Genomic DNA, 21,090 nt, shown 5'->3' on the forward strand with positions numbered 1-21,090 from the left:
CATCCTAAAATTAGAGCTACGGTATGCATGAATTGCAATCACTTTTGCCTCCTCTAAATTGTGAATAGGCTGTGACAGGGCAAGAACAAGGTTAGGAGCTCCTAACCATAAATAAAACCCAGACAGCCTTTGAGGAGGCCACCGCTCACTGCAGATTTTAGTGCAAGTTGTCAGTTCTAAGTACAATGGGAAGGCTGAGAAAAGAATGAACACTCTTCTTATAGGATGATGGAGAAAACAGAGGTCCCCCATGGAAGTGCACAATGTTTTCAGAGGAGGAATGTTTAGTGCTTTTGAGGATTTCATGTTCTCAAGCTTTGTCTTTTCATGCCATCTGGGTGGGCAAAGCAATTGTGCAGTTAGTATAATATTCAAGGCAGTGCTAAGACGAACATCCTGTCAGTGCCATGATTTCTACTTGTATGAAGGAATTTTCTCTCCTTCTCCTCTCCATGCCCCCTCCCTCCAAATCTGTTCTGTGTTTCCCTCCATAGCACATTGGGAGATGGCATGGGTAGAAATCTCCTTACCCATGTGCAGTAGTAATTAAACAACACATATTTCCTTTTGTTTTCCTTTCATTTCCACCCACTTTTCTGCTCTTCACAAGATTTAATGTTACAAGGCGGTTCGCAACACGTCAGAATACCAAAATATTCTAAAGCAACCAAGGGTTTTGCAGCACCTTAAAGACCAACAAATTTATTATGCCATAGGTTTTCATGAACTAGAGTCTGCTTCAAAACAAATAATAGCAAAACTGTCATGGATTCTTTTCTTTTTTAAAAAATATTCCTTTAAAAAAGCAAACAAACTTTGTTTTTAGCTGTGAGTTATTTCTGTGATGCCAGAGTAATAAAACAAGGTTATTTTTGCCTGCATACCCTTGTAGTACATTCCTAAACACAGGGAAAATGATATATGGTGCAAAACAAAGCGGGGTGATTAGCTAGTAAAGTATTGTTAGAATGTAATTCTATGTCATAAATGAATGAAAATGTAAGATGCCTTCACTGTTTGACTCGTGCTTTAAGCGTATTAACCTGTTAACCTGCCATTGTTAATCTAAGGAGTAAATTGAACTTTTGTCCATCTAAACCAGGAGAACAAAACATCTGGCTCAAATAAGAATGATACTGCACCTAAATTAAATGAAGGGGCTTTAATTATGACTTAAAGTGAAAAGTCTTGTTTTGAAGTTGAATGCTGGAAATAAATTATTCCAGTATCAGGGAATCTTTTGACAAGACTAAAGACTCTGTTAACTGTCATATATGAGACCATCCGGAATGATATAAAAGGATTTCATCCAGTAAGTTAGAATCTCTCACCAAAACCTCCCTGACTCTTGGGTCAGGAAAGCTCCTTGCTATTACACTATAGATCAGGCATAGGCAAACTTGGTCCTCCAGATGTTTTGGGACTACAACTCCCATGTTCCCTAGCTAACAGGACCAGTGGTCAGGGATGATGAGAATTGTAGTCCCCAAAATCTGGAGGGCTGAGTTTGCCTATGCCTGCTATAGATCCTTCTGTTCTCGCTGTGTCATTTTGGGTAAGACTTTTTAAAAGAAAGGCAAAAATCTTAGGAAAGCTTTTGAAATGTTGCTGTGTTTCTGAAAACACTATTGTCGCTTTTAGTCTATGTTCTGTCCTATCATACCATATATCTTTATTATGTGAATATTGTTTGTTATTTTGAGATAAATTTGGTTTTGTGAAGACCTTTTGTGAAGTCTTTTTTCTTTATTTTTTGCAAATGTGATACCTGTTAGGACTCCACAGGGAAGGTACATTTGCTTCAGAGGAGATACTATATTGCTGATAACTTTGGTACAGTACTATCTAAATACTGGGGATATGAGATTCTCCAAGGGAGGTGGAAACTTGACAAAAGATTAATTCAGCTGCAAACACATAAGACTCAGCAGTAAAATCATGCTCACTCCCAAAACCTTCTGGGCTAATAATAAAAAAAGTTTTAACTGGGTGCCCCCACGGATTATTGTAGCTCTCAGCCTCAGTTCAGTGCAGTAGCGGATGGCATGGTGAGCTGGAGGCACTAACTTGATCTCCCAGCAGGTAAGTCACTGCTGCTTACTGAGGAGGAGAGAGTAGAGGTGGCAGGGAGGGCAGCACAGTGAAAATGTACTGGCAGGAGCATCAGACTTCAGCTGATATATTTGCACCATGCCAGCCTCACTACTGCCTCCCCCCCCCCCCCCGTGAGCAGCAACAAGTCGCCTGCCAGGAAGTTAGGTACACTCCTCCACCCCAAACATATTGTACACAGTAGTACCTCTGGTTGCGAACGGGATCCGTTCCAGAGGCCTGTTTGCAACATGAAAAGAGGGCAACCCGCAGCGGCGCGTCTGCGCGCATTGTGATTCGCCACTTCTGCGCATGCGCATGATGTCATTTTGCGCTTCTGCGCATGCGCGAGTGGCGAAACCTGGAAGTAACCCTTTCCGGTACTTCCGGGTCGCTGTGGGATGTAACCTGAAAGAACGTAACATGAAGCAAACATAATATGAGGTATGACTGTAGTGAACTTTGCAATATGTACAGAGTTACACAGTACAGTGTAATGGTTTGAGGGTTGGACTGTGACCGGAGAGATTAGGGTTTGAATCCCTGCACAGCCATGAAGCTCGCTGGGTGATTGTGGGCCAGTCACTGTCTCTCAGCCTAAACTACCTCACAGGGTTGTTGTGAGATCTTTGGATGGAATGTTGGTATGTTTCTACTTTTTCTTAAGAGATCAGTCTGACAGGCTTCCTATCTCAGTTACTGAATAATTTCATCTGGGAAAATATAAATGTGAGATAGAAGCTAACCAAACATGATGTGTGACTAGTCAATATCCTGTTTTGCCTCAGCTATATGGCCAATAATAGTTGAGTGAAAGCCCTTCAAAGGGGACTTGGTTTAAGATTACTCTGAGGAGAAGAGATCCATAAATCCAGGCACTGATGAGTGGTTGGCAGTTTTGCTCGTCATAGAAATTAAATACTTTCCCCCAAGGTCACACATCGGTGGCAAAAGTGGAAGAGGACACACACATTGCTAGCAACATCTCTGTTTTATTTTATTTTATTTTAAGTTGATCTTTCATTAGTTGTTCTAACCTGATCATTAAAGTTGGATGCTCCCAAGCCCGAGGAAGAAGTGGGAAGGTTACAATCGCAGCAGAAATGTGAGAATAATGCATTGTGCTCTGCTGGGCACAGTGGAAGCTGTTGTGGTCCCAGCTGCAGACTGACAGTAATTTAATAGTCCCAGATGGAGCCTTGGGGATGATTTGATACTCAAGGCTGGCAGCCAAGGCCTGCTCTGGTACATTCCTGCTTTTGCACGGTGCTCTTCTACAGAATGGGAAAGGAGTAGGTATAGTACAATAAAGCAACTGATCTATTAGAAGATAAGCTGGGAGGAAAACAACAAAAACACCCAGAATCCCCTTAATCTAACCCCATGTTGCCACAGGCAATCACTTTGGCAGTGACAACAGTTATCTGAAGTGCAGAATTGTTTCAGCTCATGGGACACCTGCTATATCTGTTCAGTGAAAAGACATGGCTCACCACACTTAAAAAATTGGGCCATTATAAAAAACTTCAATCATATTTGTGCAGCATATGAGTAAATGTGCTTATTGCTTTAGATTCATATGTGCCGATGTTGTGGCCAATGAGATCTGTGCAATGAGTGGGACAGGCTGGGAAAGAAAAATACAGTTGACTGTGTAATCCCCATGTAAATAACTACACTTTAGTTACAAACTTTTCATTATGGAATAAACATTTGAAAAAAAGGCTTCTGTGACCTTCTTGGCATGCTGTGTGAACATCACTCTTTCTAGTAATTAGGGCCAGGAGATCAATATTCTGAATAGTGTATTTTGCTAATGCTATTGTTCTCTGGCCATTACCAAAAACCTGCTATCACCACAGATAGAGTTGTTCAATGGTTATCATGTGTTTTCCATTTTGTACAAGCAACAAACCTTACCCATTGATTTAAAAGGACTTTGTAATTTATTTGTAATGGATTTTGTGAAATGCGGAAGTTAAGTTGGCATCTCCAGCTTGTTATTTATTTGTGTTTAGGATGGTTCACCCTGTTCCTAGGATTTGAAATAGATGGCATGATTTCATTATAACCACATGATCACTATAATCCATTGAGCAATATCAATAAATATTCCTACTTGATTGATGGAAAACTTTGGCTGAGTGACTTTAGGTATGCTAAGCAAGGGTGTTCATGTGCCCAGTGCGATAATTTTAAAACACTGTTAGGAGAGGGTGTACTGGTCTTTTTGCTGACAAACCAGTCCCATAGGATTGTATTTGTGTATTAGGAAGGAATGGGATGAATCCCATACAACTGATTGCTAGCATGGTTTAGAACAATGAAGGTGAATGAAGAAAGATGGATGGTAGGGAACTGTCAACTTTGTTAAGTGTGTTGATTCCTGTGAATGAGTAGAATTGGGGGGGTGCTATTATTATTATTATTATTATTAGTATTATTATTATTAATCAGCTGCAGTAGCAGTATTGCAATGGGTTATGTTGTTTGTCTTTTAATCATATATTGAGTGGTGTGCCATTTGTTGTATCACTCTATGCAGTGGTGGCCGGTGTCCATTGGAACTTTTAGAGCATACAACAGGAGACCAAAATAAGGTAGAGCTAGATGCACCCACAGCCAACAGTAGGCAGAGCCAACTAATTCTAATTCAGGCATAGGCAAACTCGGCCCTCCAGCTATTTTGGGACTACAACCCCCATCATCCCTAGCTAACAGGACCGGTGGTCAGGGATGATGGGAACTGTAGTCCCAAAACATCTGGAGGGTTGAGTTTGCCTATGCCTGTTCTCATTGGTCACCATCTTCCTCCATATTGAGTTCTACAAGGGCAACGCTGAGACTGAGGAGGAGGAAGCTCCACCCTCTAGGCCCATTGTAAGCAAGCAGGCAGACAGACAGGCTGCGGCCGGCTGAGGGTAGAGTGTGATTGGTGGGGCTGCTAGGCCCTTGGTTGCTTTAATGGACCAGGCACCACTGATTAGATGACTGAAGTTGGCCTTTGGCTAAGAAATAAAGATTTGTGCTTGATTATACTTACTTCAAGTAGCAAAATCCCTTGGTGTCATAAAGCCCACACCACTGAATGCAAAAACTAGTCTTGAATTGCAGTTTTGCACAAGACCACCCACTGAGATAAAATTTGAATTCAGGCTATCAGGTTTAAGAGGCAATTTTCATTTTATGTTTTGGGTATGGATACCTCAAAAGCAATGAGAGACTTCAAAATCCTCTAAATTAGAAATGTCTGGAAGTGCCCTTAGTTGATCGGCTAAAGTTGATCTACGGTTCTGAGCGTGCTGTTGTAAAGATGATCAAATACCATTTTGTAAGGCTCTTGCAGTCTTAAATATGAACAGATGGAGCATCTGAGGTTCTATATCCAATGTTGCCACAGATTTGCCCTGGAGGAAAAGCCAGTATTTTCCCCCACCCCCACCCCCCCAAAAAAAATATAAAGCCTGACAACTTGTATGACTTCAAATGCCTTGGTACAAAAACAAACAGAGTAAGCAGGAGTAGTTAAATGCTTTTGGCATGTCTCACTTGTAAGATATAAGGTAAGAATTAAGCCAGAGGGCAGCAATAGGCAAATGCCAAATTCTTGTGAAAAGACATTCTAGGAGCACAGAGAACAAAATAAATGGTATCAGAGATCACAGATGGGGGAAAGCTGACATCACACAAAACTACCCAGATAAGAATAATTAAGAAACAGGAGGAAACCTGAAACAGGAGCTCACTGCTATCACACTGGAACGCAAGAAGAAAGCCCCTTTAAAGTCTTATTAATTTTGGCCTGCTTTGCCTCTAGAGATTTGTCATCTGTTCCTACTCATTTCAGAGCTTCTGATTAACCGGTTTCAATTTAAGCTAGTCTTAGCAGCCGTCCCCCCTCCTTCCCGTACCAGTAAGAGAGCTGCTTGCTTAAGATGATCTCAATCTTTTGAGTAGACCAAAAATAAGTGCCCTTCCTTAGTTGTGGCAGATTGATTTCGTGTGTGTATTTTTCTGTTTCTCTAGGGAATTGGCTGCAGTAAATCAAATTAAGAACAAGCTAAGCTTTTAATAGGGCTTCTTCAATACAATGAACTTTGATTCTTTAAAGTTGAAGTTCATGATCATTATTTATCCTGACAGTGTCTTCGCAAGCAATAAAGGGAGGCAATTCTTTAATGGTACCAATTTTTAGTGGGGAATAAATTGCAGTCTGATGCCTTCTCATACATTCCTAGATGTGAAAGATGCAGGTTGCATGGTGTTACGTGACTGGTTTATTTTGGGCTCTTTTCAAATACCTTCTTCCATAATTATTAAGATAATTACCAAAGCATCTAGAATAAAATATCTAAAATTATTATGTACAGACCTGCTCCAGGATGCTGTCACAGAGATCTGATTAAAGACTGTTGGTTGAAATAGTATAGGGGCAATTATGCATCAGAATCATCTGATTACACAATGTGATGGCTTATAGCTGAATGTGAGAACTGTCTCTATTGAAAAAGCACTGTGCCTGATGTGAGATGAATGTTCAAGCTGTGGTCTTTTATATGTGCAACATACAAGCCACTGCTTAAAGCTGCAGTTAGCAAATGATGAACATGCATGTATGACCCAGCCTTTAGCTGGTTTATGCAGTGCCATAGCAACCCATCCAAGAACTATGCAACTGTAGGGGGCTTCCACTCCTGCAGTTATTTTGATTGATGCACCCTAAATGTAAGGCAGTTATGGAACACTTGGCACTTGCCATTTATTGCATTCTTAAAGTGCTTCTGCAGATGTAAAGTAAGCAGAGGAGATGCTATACCATGATTCAATGTTATCCCCTTGATAAAAGAGACTGTCTTTTCTGCAGCTACAGGAATGTGGTGCATTCCCTAGTTAAGGCTTGGGGAATGCACTAGATTCTTTAGAAATTGATAGTACATGTCAGGAGCCACCAAAATTCACAAGGGTGGGTGTGAATTCATATCAGGGGGATCAGGGCCAGCTCCTGGTTTCTTGGGGGACTCATCCCTCCCTTTCCTCCTCAGGTTACACTCCTCCTTCCTCTTCGCCCCAGCCTTTTACAGTAAAATAGACATTGACTGTTACGTCAACCTCATATTGTGAAAGAAAACTAATCTAAACTTTAGAATTTCATTCAGTGATTGCCTTTTTATTTATTTATTTTCTTGAACAATATGGAGGTATAACTTAATTTGCAGTAATATGCAATACTATACCTGGGATTAACTCTCATGGAAGTTAACTTCTGAGTAGACATGTAATTTGTTGGAATTATTCACTTTCACAATGGCAGAAGTAATTTCTCTTATATCTAACCCTTTCACCTGGATTTTAAATTGATACACAACTACTCCCCCCGTTTCCCCCCAAAATTCTGCTCACAAATAAACGAAGGCCAAAGAAAGTTTGAGGATGTCAACTCACAGTAGAAGTATCCTGCACACTCATTTGAACAGTGAAATGTGTGTGTGACAGTGTCATTTATCTACAACGCGCAAGGATGAAATCTCTTCAGAGCTATAAATTATTAAATTGATAATCAGGCAGACAGTATACAGGCACTGGGTGAGAGATTACGTAACATTTCATGCAGCAAGATTTTCCTTTAAATGATGGTTATTATCCTGGGATGCCAGCAGCAAAACAGAACAAGGAACTTCACCTTCCTCAATTCCCCTTCATAGAGGAAATAAAATTTTGATAGTTCTCAAGCTAACCAAAACACACCACTTGGAAGGTAACGCTCCACTGTGCAGGTAGAGACATTCCTGGTCTTGGATCATCAAGAAGGGGTAACTTGGATAGGGAGTCTCTTTAAAGAAGCCTCCATCTTGCTGTATTCTGATTACTTTAACTGGAGAGTCCCACAACTTCTGGAAACATTCCTGAGATTGCTGAGGTGTTCTTTCCATCTCAGAATCAGAGGCTGGGGTGGTTTTGCTGCAGTTCTCAGACTTGTTACTGAGTAAATGACTCGAGTTGTCCAGCCACCACCTACCCCAGCCTGCCAGTTCTGCTCATCTCTTTTGTCTGGCCCACCTTGGCTCCTCAAACACTAACCAGCTTTGTTTTGGTGGTGGTGGGGATTTAGTTTGGGAAACCAGGGCAGGGTGAAAGTTGCTTTTGAGAAAATGCGGGACGATCTGATGACAAATCTTCCATATAATATTCCCTAAGAGACAACCTTTGTATGGTAGAGCAGCCCAGGCTCGGCTAAAATTGAAGGAGCTTGTTCCAACGAAGCAGGAAGTTTGGAGTTTTAGTTCTGAGCACTTAAAAAAAAGAAATTAGCCACTGCCTGGAAACCATTACTGATATCTTTTTATCTACATTTCAGTCTGATCCCATTCCCTTTGAAGTTAATAGAAAACTCTTCATTGTCCCACCATTGTCTCCAGTAAGATCAGGGTCATGCCCCTTAGCTCGTAGTTCCCTAACAGCAGTTCCAAAAGCTTTGGAGTCACTGATATTGATATATATATATATATATGTATATATGACGTCCCCTCTACAATTTCTTAAATTTATCTTGTAAGTGTGCAACTATGTCACAGGAATTCTCGTGTTACAATTCTCTTTGTCTTCATGCATATCCTACACAGGAAGGAAGAAACTTATTTGACACTGGTAAAGTTGCAGGAAAAAGAAACACATGTTCTAGGGTTTTTAGGGTGACACAACATCTTACGCTTTCTTGTTGCTGCAGACTCCTGTAACTGCCATCTGCAGAGAGAATTTATACAAGAGAAACCCTGGACTTCTGAGCACATTCCACATCAAAGCACGGATGGAGTATTTAGAGGGCAAAAGTATGGGCATGGTTTATGAAAATAAACCTGGGTTAAGGCCCAGATATCCCCAAGTAGGGTTGCTCTGTCTGAAACCCTGGAGAGCTGATGGGTGGGTCAGTTATCTGATGAGCAGGATGGGAGTACTAAATTGTTCTGTCCACCACCACTTTTTCCTCCACAACCTCTTCCTGACAGTCACTTTCCTAACAAATTCATCTTGAAACACTGTCTGGAAGTAGAAGTTGTCAGTAGGTTATTATTTTATTATTAAATTTATATAGCCACCCAGCAATAAATATTTGCTTTGGTAGTGTGCAGCTTAACAATGTTACAATACCATTATATAATAAAAAAAAGCACCGGTATAGACTATAAAAAATGTCCCTACAGGAGAGACCAACAGTACTTCATCTGGACTGAAACTCAGTTTATTTATCTGCATCCAGTCCATTGCTACAACCAAGTCCCTATTCAGGACATCCACAACCTCTGATGAGAAAGGGATAGATGTCATCTGCATACCAGGGCCATCTCAGCCAAAATCTCCAATGACCTCTCCCAACTGTTTAAGTGTAGATATTGTTATGAGTTGGGTGCAGATGTAGGCTGTATGCCTGGATCCAGCATGGATTCATTTCCTGGAAAAGCCAGGCTAGCTTCCTGGCGAGGTAATAGTCCTCCAAGTATGAGCCATTAAGGTAACAAAGGATGTAGCTCTGTGCCAGATGACAAATGTGTGAATCCCCCTCCCTCAACTCATTGGTAGTTAGAAAGACAAAGGCCAGGATTGAGTTATGTGAGCTAGATGATGATAATGATGATTAGCAATCATCATCATCCACTTATATGCCTCAAGGAAATATACACAATATAATAAAGCAACTTAAAAGCAGAAAATAACAGCAAATGAATTTTTAAAAAGACGCAAAGTAGATACCCATGACCGAGACCTATTTATTCCAACAAAGGTTGTTGGAATCATGAATCCAGCCAAGTGTTCATTTAGACCCTATTTACAGACTTGACTGTTTTCCCATCTACTCGTCCACATTCAGTTGCATTCAGCTGCCCCTGATGATATTTCATTGTTTGTGTTGGGCACCTCTCTTCCTTTCAGCCGGCCAACCTTGTATTCATCAGAGGATCTGTTCTGTGTAACCCTCACTTCATACTCCATCTTCAAACACCTTAGAGGAGCAACTAATTTCTCACGCTGGGTTAAAGCCAAAATTAAGATGAACTTACTTTGCAATGCGTGCTTTTCAAGAATCCTTGCAAGTTGGAAGGGTTGAATATGAAAAACAACGCTGATGGAACAGTTCAGATCTTTTGTGGCACTCTTCGTATTTGGGACAAGTGTCTAGGGGGAAAATATGGGCGCTCTACATTCTCTCTCTCATACTTCGGTTGATATTGGTTTGTATTGATTTGTTTTCCCCGTGTACTTTTCTTCTGTGCCTGCCATTGGTTTAAACGATAAATCTGAAAACTCTCAGCTCTCTGCAGCGGAATAATGTTTATGGGCTTAGAACATGGCTGGGCTGGCATGAAATAAATTTGAAGTAGCGGCTATCGCATTATTTATCATTTCTATAGCTCTTCTAACACTATAAAGTGCTCTTCTATTCTTACCTTGCTTGCGCTCTCAAGAAACCTGTAAACTAGGTTGGAGTGAAAGATAAGCCCTTTTTAGGCATTAGAATCTCCCGCACAAGTAACGTTATGTGGGAGAGAGTGGAGATGAGCTCTGCTGTCCAATCCCCATCAACCTCTATGAGTTGGAAGGCTCAGGGCCATGGTACCACAAGGACCGCCTCTCTCCATACGAACCAATGGGGACCCTGCGATAATCATGAGGCCCTTCTTTGTGTGCCTCCTCTACAAGAGTTACAGAGATTGGAACATGAGAACATGGCTCCTCTTTGTGGAAGGCTGTCGTCAGGGAAGCTCGCCTGGTGCCTTCATGACATATCTTTAGGCACCAGGAGAAAAAATGCTTCTCTTCAACCAGGTCTTTGGCTGATTAACATTCTGTGGCCTCTTAAATGTGTTTGTGCGAGTGGGCTATTGGTTTGTTTTTGTTTTATTGTGTATTTTATGTTCTCACTTTGTATTTTTATGCTGTGAACCACCTTGTGATCTTCAGATAAAAGGCAGTATGCAAATTTAAATTTAAAAAAATAAAAACTTCTCTAGAAGGGAGACTTTTATACTCAGGGAGGCTCCCCACATGATTTAATAGCAGAAGCAGCAACTGCAGGCAGGATGGAGCTTGCATGTTTGTCCTTGCTCTCTGGGGGTAGAAGGGGTTTCTTAAACCAACACAGATGTAGATTGCCCAAATAGGGCTATAGAAACTTGTTCATGGCCACAGTGGTGATTACTGGTTTGAACCTGGTAAACTTAAGTTTGAACAGGAAAACTAACTTTACTTTTTATGGAGTCCTTTAATGACACACTTGTGCTTGTTTGGCATCGGTTAATTTATTTATGTTGGGATGAGCTGAAGAAACACCCAGCAGCAGGTCATTCTCCACAGATAGTTTGTTTCATTGCTTTGTTTTGATTGCAGCCATTGATGAGAATCCCAGCTCCTTAAACATGCTGTTGCAATGGGATTAAAATTCCAAGGCTTTGGTTACAATTTGGGGTATTTGTGTCTCTGTGCTATAACATGCATGCATTGTCTCGCGGGAATTAACACTGTAGAACCTCCTACCTACCTAGCATGTACAGAGACATTCTGCCCAGCAACTTCCGGCTTCCCAGATATGGGGCAGAGGCAATACTGAGAACATTAGAGCAGTGGTTCACTAGGTTGGCTAGGGTTCCCTGGATACATTTCTTCTGGATTCACTTCCAGAAGGACACTAGTGTCTCTGTTCCTCAGGGCATGCAAAACTGTGAACAGCCTGCTCAGTAGAAACCTGATAGTCAAGTCAGGCAATGTATAAGAAGCAGATTCTTCCAACATTCTTCAGCTTTGGTTCAAGCCCAGTTTCACTGTGTAAATAACCAGTCAATCAAGGACTGGTCCAAGTAGTCATTTTTGTCCCCCCCCCCCCCGTCCCTCCCAGCTATCTCTTTCTCCCTCCCTTCCTCCCATCTGAGGTAGAGGCTGGTCTTTTAGGGCAAATGGGGTGCTGCCCCACCAACTTCAGACTGCACCCACATGAACTACAACCAGTCCAGGTGGTGGTACTGCCTGTCAACTTCGTCCTCCAGAGGGCCGATCCACCCTTTCCGGTAAAACCCTGAATTGTGCTGTTTGGTGGGTTCATACTTGTGCCCATTCTAGATTTGCCCTGGGACCCTCTCCAGAAAACCCATGTTTCTTTGTCCATTATTGAGTTGTGCTTAGTCCAATTTTGTACATCTGCCTTGCTTTGACCTTTGTGCGTGCTGGGGCTGAGAGTGGCTGTTCCTAAGATAAGTTGCTAATGATGCTCTAGCTTCCCAGGGTACAGACAGCTGCCCTGTGGGGCTCTATGGAGAGGCAGGGCCACTGCTGCATCCACAGCCCAGCTGAACGTGCCAACCTGAGCGAAAGGTGGAGGCAGGCAGTTTGCTGTGTCAACCTGGAGCTGGCACAGTGATCTGCCCCCTCTGTCTTTGTGTCACTCTGCAGGTAGAAGCAACGAAGGCTGGCAGGGCTGCACAGAGGGACACCTCCACCCAGTTCATCACTCCCCATTCCAGTCTGGAGCAAAGGGGTTTTGGATTGCTCTGCTAGTGAAGTCAACATTATAAAAAGATACATTTGCAAAATTTCATACCTATTGTTAAATGGAATACCATGCCATTTGCATCTGACAGATCACGTTGCATAAAATTGTTAAATTCTCTTTTGGTGACAGCATCGTTCCTCTACAAAGCAATCTACCCCCAAACTATAATGTCATATCTATTGTCTTATTTTTGTTGCTCATAGAGTCTGTTCATGAGAATTTACTTGAAGTTATTCAGGCAAAAATAATCTTAGGTAACCTATCCTCAGATAAACATTGAAGCTTAATTCAATAATCAAATAGGTTCAGGGGAGCTTTCCTTCATAATGCCCTTTTCAGCTCTTAATAGAACCACGGTTAGTATTGTGCAGTGCTTAAGAGCCTGCACTGGATATTTTAAAGTTGAACACAGCCTGAGTAGCCTTAGGCAATAACTACCTCTCAGCACCCAGCTGTAATATGAGGAAACTTAATTTTGTTGATTAATTTAAGAGATTTCTAGGCCACCTTTTTGTAAAAATGATCAGAGCAGCTTGCTGCACAAATGACAAAACAGCAACACATAAAAGTGCAATTAAAACCAAACAAAGAACAAATTAAGGCAGTAGTAAAAATATATATCAGAAAAACGGATAAAGTCAATGTTAGAACTATTTCACTCTACGTTATGGAAAGCCTGGGTGAACAGAAGGGGTTTCACTTGCTGTCAGAATGATATCACATGTAAGCTGTACTGTAGATGGGCTGCCATGACTGAAAAAATCCTCACCTAAGGACCACCTCATTACAGGTAGTGGAGAGATCTAGAGGGAAGCCTAAGATGATGAATGCAGTGTCTAAGCAGATGCAAATGATAGAAGGTGGTCCTTAAAGTATCCAGATTTCAGGCTGTTTTAGAGTTTCAAAGGTTATGAGATGTTGGTTCACTGTACAGACCAGTTTTAAAGACTGCCAAGATCGTTTACGTGAAGCACTTTGCGCGCATTGTCAAGGCCCAACTTAAAGTGGGTCATATTATGGGATTCCAGCAACATTTCTCCCCATCCCCATTTCTTCGTAAGAGGAGGAGAACGACAGGGGGAGAAATAAGGAGACACAGGGAAAAAAGGCAAGAAATGGACATATACAGTTAGAACATTTAAAGTGGGTTTTGCTCTGAACAAAAAGCTCTCTTCCTGCACCTGCAAATACCATAGACAACAGCATTTAACATCGCTATATTTAAGATGAAAATAGCAATAAACCAGACTACCTCAGTGGGGTGATGAGATTATTGTAATTTAAGTTAATGAGGGAGACAGTGGGGAAGAGGAGCAAGAAGGCAGCTAAGACTGCAAAGCGGGAAAGAAATAGTAGCCATGCTTTTTTAGCAGCAATAGGCGTTACCATTAATGGCTACGTGGAATTAAATTTATAACCAGGATTGAAACCCTCTCATGGAAAAAGCAGAGTTGTGTTGCATGTCCCTTTAAGAGCGACTGTTCTGGCTGCTCAGCAATTCATGCCATTAATACCAAGTACTGTAAGTTTCCAGTAATACTGAACTCTCGGTGACCTTCACAGACAATAATTGCTTTAGCATAGGATGGACAATAACAGCAACAAACTCCCCCAAAATAAGCACAGGCTTAAAATACATTTTAACCCTAGAGACCTAAGCATGTAAAGAATACATTGTCTCTCTCCTGTGTTGCTCCATGATTAATAATATAGGCTGGGACAGTTGGGGAGGGGAGAGAGAAAAGGTTGTTTCCCCCCTGAAAAGGATTTTTAGATGTCTCGTGTTCCAGTCTGTCAGCTGGCGAGGAGCCAAGCAACTACTGTGAATAGACTGTCCTGCACAGAGATTCTGTTCTCCATTGTGCTACTCTCCACTGTGGGCACATCTTAGCAGGAAGTTCTCCTGGGCATCAGAATGAATGGGAGCTGCTCAATTACTCTGTGCTTTTATAGCTCCAGCTCATTTCAGTAGGGTTTGTACAGGAAACACTGGAAAGAATAAACCCACTGAAGTGACATTTGGGGCTCTGAGACGCTTTATGTGGGGACTATTCTTCTGCCTTCCTCCAAAATGAATCCCCCTAAAGCTATAGGATCAGAACAGGCTCTGTGATGAAGCAAAGTGAGGCAGCTGCCTCAGGTGGCAGATGCTGAGGTGCGGGGAGTAGAATCATAGAATCATAGCTGTAAATGCCATGTGACCTACCTTGCACCCCCTAAGCCAGGGGTCTGCAACCCGCGGCTCCAGAGCCACATGTGGCTCTTTTACACCTTTGCTGCAGCTCCGGGGCAGATACTAGCGAGGGGAGGAGGCGCATTGTGCGCCCCGACACTCCCCACTGTGGCGGCCGCTGTACTGGCTGTGACGTCGCATGGGGCGGTGCGTGCATTAGTCACGCACCATCCCGACGTCACCTTCCCGCCCGCTGTCAGATCGCGGCTCCGGAGATATATTTGTTTTAAATGTCGCAATGGTTTTGCGGCTCCCAGTTGTTTTTTCTTTGGAAACGGGTCCAAGTGGCTCTTTTTGTCTTAAAGGTTGCAGACCCCTGCCCTAAGCTAACCTGCTGCCCTCAGATGCAAGGGAGGATAATGCCCTTTCACCAGTATTGGAGGAAGATTCAACTACCAGTCCGATTAGCTTCTGTAGGTGCCTTGGGGGCGGCTGCCATCTTGTCCTTCACCTCAGGCAGCAAAATGTCTTGAGTTGGCCCTATATGGCATTTACCCTGAGTTCTCTGACCTGGGTTTCCCCCTACCTCGGGAGATACCATTGCTTTCCCTGTAGACATGGTTTATGCTTCAGTAGTAGCCATGTTTCATTGCTGAGACAGCTGGTGGAGCCAGCTTTCCAGCCCAAGCACCAGGTCTCCTCATTATAGGATGTTCTTCCCCAGAGGCTTCTTGCATATTTTAAAGCTCACACTATCAACAGTGAAATACACAAAGCCCTTAAATGTTTCCACATCAATACAGCACTTCCGTGATGACTCAGACACTCTTCCACAAATGCTAAAACACTTGCATAGGCACAACTAGGGGATATAGCAATTGCCCTCAAAAGCAAAGGGACAAAGATAAAATCCGATACAAAAATCCGACATATCAGACCCTGCGCAGATCTCCAAAATGCTTAATACACACACAGCCACAAAACATAACACCCCCTTTCTAAATCCCTGTGGGCATTGCAGTGCCTCAAATTATTGGGCCTGGATAATTTGCATTTGAAATAACTTTGCTGGATTTGTTTATTAAAAGTGTTTCATAAAGAAGAAAAAGGAATGTAATTTTAAGTAGCCAAAACATTCCAGCTTTCTTAACGCTAGATAAGAAGAGATGCTCTCAAGTGGCTGAGAGGAAACTCACTTTTTCCAATCCAATGAAAGCTACAGTATTTAGAAACTGGGAATAAATGCTGTAGCTTGGCAGCTTTGTCAGACATAATGTGCTATTATAGAACAGCATTTCCTCCAGCTCCAATCGGAAACAGCTAAAGATGAAGAATTCTAAATATGGGTAGTGAAGCCTGCAAGAGTGTATGGCTGTTTTTCATTAAAAACATCTCTAATATCTCCATAAAAAACGCAATCGTTATTAGTTTGAAACTTGTCCTCTTTAAATAAATAAGATTTTTTTAACCCTAAAGGAATGATCATTCCCATTTCAAAACTTGTGGTTTTGAAAAATGGACACATTCTTGCCTCTATAACGGCCACTTTATTTGCTCCTTATATCCACATGTATGATCACTGCCAAATTAATTGAGTGAAGGTTTCGTAATGATTAATGGGGATTACAAAGCTATTGGCACTGTTAGCCCTGCGTATAGCAGTCTTGAGATTTTTTTCCTAAACTAGCCACCTCCACAAGTAGGAAGAAGTAGTGGAATATTTCTACAAGGCCAGATGTAAGCCATATGGTGATCTACTGTTATAGGCATTAGCAATATGTCTTGGCTGAATCATGTTGGATAAAGTGCCCCAGTGGAAAGGATATCATTGAGTCATTAGTGTATGACCAGAGGTTTCCAGAGTCTAATCCTTTAGAAGGGGATACTGTGCCTATAAATTTCACCCACTTCTGCTAAAAATGTTATAGCCCCTATTTGTTGATTTTCTGTTTCTAGTTAATGGAGAGACACTCGAAGCTTTGGAAAGTAAAGCAAGTCTCCACTTCATATGCAAAGCAAGGTATGTTTTGTCCGAAGTGAAGTGGCTCCCTACCCGGAAATCAAAGTAGGTGCCAAAATTTCCCCACCCTTTACTTTTCTGTGCACATCTCTGTTGGAAACCTTTATGTTAATGATGTTTCTTATCAGAGAACTGAATAGAGTTGGATCCCGAACGCCTTGGTACTCAGACATTTTGGCTCCTGATTGCCGCAAACCCGGAAGTGAGTGTTCTGGTTTGCAAATGTTCTTTGGAACCTGTATATCCGAAGGGGCTTCCGCAGCTTCCGATTGGCTGCAGGAGCTTCTTGCAGCCAATCAGAAGCTGTGCTTTGGTTTCCGAATGTTTTGGAAGTCAAATGGACATCCGGAACGGCTTCCATTTGACTTTCACGGTACGACTGTACCTGTTTTCTTATCTTTTTCTCCTCTTGGGGCACAATGCTTGGTCTGAGATTGAACAAATTAATTAAACACAGAAAAACTGAACACGGAAACAGATTACTAGACCTCATTTCCAATAGATTGTACATATCCAAATTATACACATTGTATGGAGTTTTTGTGTTCCTGATAGTTTACGGAACAGGCTTACACCTAACTTTTGGAAGTACACATCTTACTTTATTGTTAATCCAGAAGTAGACAGCGTGGTATACTTTGAGGAGGTACTAGGCTGAATACAGACTTTCAGATGAATGGAAGACAGATATTAGTTGTGACCTCCACAGGAAGGAATGCTTCTCTATCTTCCCTTGCACATATGTAAATATTCATACCAGCAAAAATGTAATATTGCTGAATGCACACAGCTCCAGTTTTGGTTCTCTGCATATTGTTATGGCTGTTGAGATATATAACTCATTCTCCTGGAAAAGTCTGTTTTCATAGTAATCTAGTTACTAAGCAATCTCTCAGGTGCCACTGTAGTGGGAAAGCGAATCCCAGACAGATTGTAATGACTGCTGACATCAGGCCAGCTTTCCCCCTCGTTCCATATAAAAAGCTAGCAAATCCTAAATCATCAGTGAAGCCACGGTGCTTACTTGCCCTCATCTTTCAAGCATGTCTTTACATTGGGGACTAAATCCATCATGACACAGTTTAAGCAAGAAATTTATTACATGGTGTCTAAAAGCCGTTCTGAGTGGGTCTGAAAAATTAAAAGTAGGATTAGGCTTTCAGCACAACGCATGTGCATCCCAAGAAAATATTGCTGAATAAATAACACTGCTTGCTTTAAATTAAAAAAGATACCACTAGGATAGATATTTATATCCATCCTACACTTTATGTTTCAAGAGCACATAGTCGAAATGACGCCTTTGTGCCATTTGGATGTTAATGTCAGAAAAGAGAAATGCATTTGAGTAATGAAAAGTTGACAAGGTATAATCCCAATTTATCAAAATACATTTAAATATCCCCCCATTATACTCGATGAGCTCTAGGCAGCATCCTCTGCTTGTAAAATAAATAAATAAATGCCAGGCTATGTTCTGGGAGTTGATATTGGTTTGGTAAAACTGACCTTATTAGCAGATTTGGCTGGGCTGTGTTATTTATATGCAGAACAAGTGATGAGCTTTACTTTCTCATAACTGTTTTGAAAATGCTCTGAGAACGCATCTGTCAGGGGCTCAGGAGCAGAGGCACAGGAAAGGGAGGAGATAGAGACCGAGGGGGGGGGGAATCCGAGGGAGATGTCAGCGATGACAGCCGTCCGAGGTCTCTGAGTCTCTCCAGCGAATCGGAGGATTCACAGAAAGGGGCTCCCGTGGTCAGAGCAAGGGGGTTGCCAAGGGGAACACCCCAGGAAGGAGGGGCCAGAGGGGACTCAGAGAGCAGCAGTTGGAAATCGGGACCAGCTTCCCCACCAAAGAGCAGTAGGGGGGAGGAGTCCCAAGTATCGGCATCAGGCAGCTCTCCGTCAGCAGAAGGACATGAGTCAGGATTGGCCACGCCTGCATCAGAGAGCGAAGAAACGGTCGAAAGGAAGGTCAAAGACAGGGCGCGTGCGCCAAGTTCAAACCTACAAGAGAGTGGCGCAGTGAGCAGCCCGGATAGGGAGCCAGGTCCTAAAGCCCGCCGAAGGGAGGGGGAAGAGTCAGAGGGGTCCGCGTCCGAAGCGTCCAGGAAGGAAGGGATCCCGGGGGGTAGTAGGACCCAGAGGCGGAAGGAGAGACGGAAGAGGTGGAGTAAGGCTAGAGTCTTAAGCTGGTGTACAGGGGGCGGAGATTCAGACGGAGCTTCGCCGGTCTAGTGTCTAGACGTAGAGACGCACGCTAGGGTTTGAAAATGGATAATGTACTTAAATAAAGACTTTTGTATATTACCGTTGGCTAGCGTTGGTCCTCTGTGAGCTGGGACCTGGAGGCAGTCTCTGACAGCATCCTTTTATTTTCAGCAGACAAATCCTTGTGGATGGTTGCAACATTGTTGTGCCAGATGTAGTCCATATATCCAAGCTTAAAAAGGTGTGTAGTATATTTGTAACAATTCTACCAACTATGGACAATGGGGGGGGGGGAATCATAGGAGAACCCCAATCCAGCACCATCATATGGCTTCTGCAAAATTAAGTCCCATCTCACTAACCTTTTAGAGGTGTGTTTTTAGTGTTCTTATTTTTAATCTTTCAGCTGCCTCGCGTCCTGTAAGGGAAAAGTGAGTTATAATAATAATAACAGTGAGCATATGGATGGGGTAGACATTATCTACTTAAAACTTAAGGTTTTTTATAAAGTCCCTCACCAAAGATTCCCAAGTATAGCAGACATACAGGTGAACACTTTAAGAACAGCTAAGGAAAGGACGAAGGATAAAGGCATAGGCATATCTCATACTCAAATAAAAGGGGAAAGGACATGTAGGTTGCAATGCACTAAATCAGACAGCAGAGCAACCCAAAAAGAAATAGTCCATGACAGCAACCAGTAGTAAGCTACCAGCTTTTTTTCTAAGATGTATTCCAGGTGCCCATAATTCATGCATTGTCTGATTACAGCTAGCTTGCAAGGAATGTGAGAGAAAGCAATGTAGACAAAACATAACTGCAAGTGAATTCTGCTGTTGACAGAAGAAATGGCCAACCTATGGATTGGTCTAAGAGAACAGCTAATGACTCAAGAATTTGTCAAGATTAAATCATAATGGAATCTTTAATAGGTTTCTAATTGTGTAACGGGTGGACTTAACTACAGAGAAGGGATTGTGCCCAGAAAAGTAGTTGTTATGGATGAAGAGTCCAAATGCATATTAAGAGAGATTCAAAACAGAAAGGAGCGGATCTTTGTTATGCAGGAATTTTTCAAACCTTTTCATAGTTAAAATGCCAGGCTGGCCCAAGTGTCTTGGTATTAATAGTTGAAAAATGGCTGTATTTTATGAGAGTGCCTGGAAGGATAAATACATGGGCTATAGTAGAACACACACTTTGCATGAAAAAATACCCCATGTCCAGTTCCTTGCATCTCCAGGTAGTGTTGGGAAAGATTCCTGGCAACTGTGGAGTCACTACCAGTCAGTGTACAAGGTAAAGGACCCATGTATAGTTAAATCCAGTCAAATACTACACTAGATGGATCAGTATAATATAGTTTCTAATGTTTTTAGATACTTATTCCAAGTATACATGTTGGCCATAATAGATACATAATTGTTCAAAGAGATATGGTACATAGAAATGGATTGTGAAGAGTAATGAATGGTGTTGCGGATCATCTAAACTGATGTCAAGGATGTTATTGTAGTTTCATTGTCCATTGCAATGAAACATTGTAAGACTAATAACGACTTGGTAAGTAGGTTATAGCCAGAAAGGATTTGATGTCCCCTATATAGAATGTCTTCAAGTTTTGTGACATAGCTGTTATTTACTCAGTGCTTACCTGCATAATATATATTGTAATAAGGAATCTTCCTTTAGCCCTGGTAACTTAGAAGTTAATGAAATCAGCTACAAGCAGGAGTTAGTTATTTCATCAACTTGTCTTTTAGACACTGTTTTGGCATAATCCTGGTAGAATTTGCCTGGAGTAGAGCAGATTGATCTGAAAGCCTCTTACTCTAATAAATGCTTGACCTCAAGGTCTGCTGAATTCACTAGACACAGAAAACTGGGGAACCAATTGCCTTGGTGGAACATCCTATTCTGCAGCCCTCATTTGATAAAGGCCTTGACTGCTTTCAACCTTTTCAAGATGACTAGATGAAAGCTGCTGTCTCAGAGTGGAAAGGTTAATCGACTACTGTGTTGTTAATCAATCACTTGAAAAGACTGAGCACTGGT

Source organism: Podarcis muralis, chromosome 1 (genome assembly GCF_964188315.1).
Source record: "Podarcis muralis chromosome 1, rPodMur119.hap1.1, whole genome shotgun sequence".
In the NCBI taxonomy this organism is placed as follows: Eukaryota; Metazoa; Chordata; class Lepidosauria; order Squamata; family Lacertidae; genus Podarcis; species Podarcis muralis.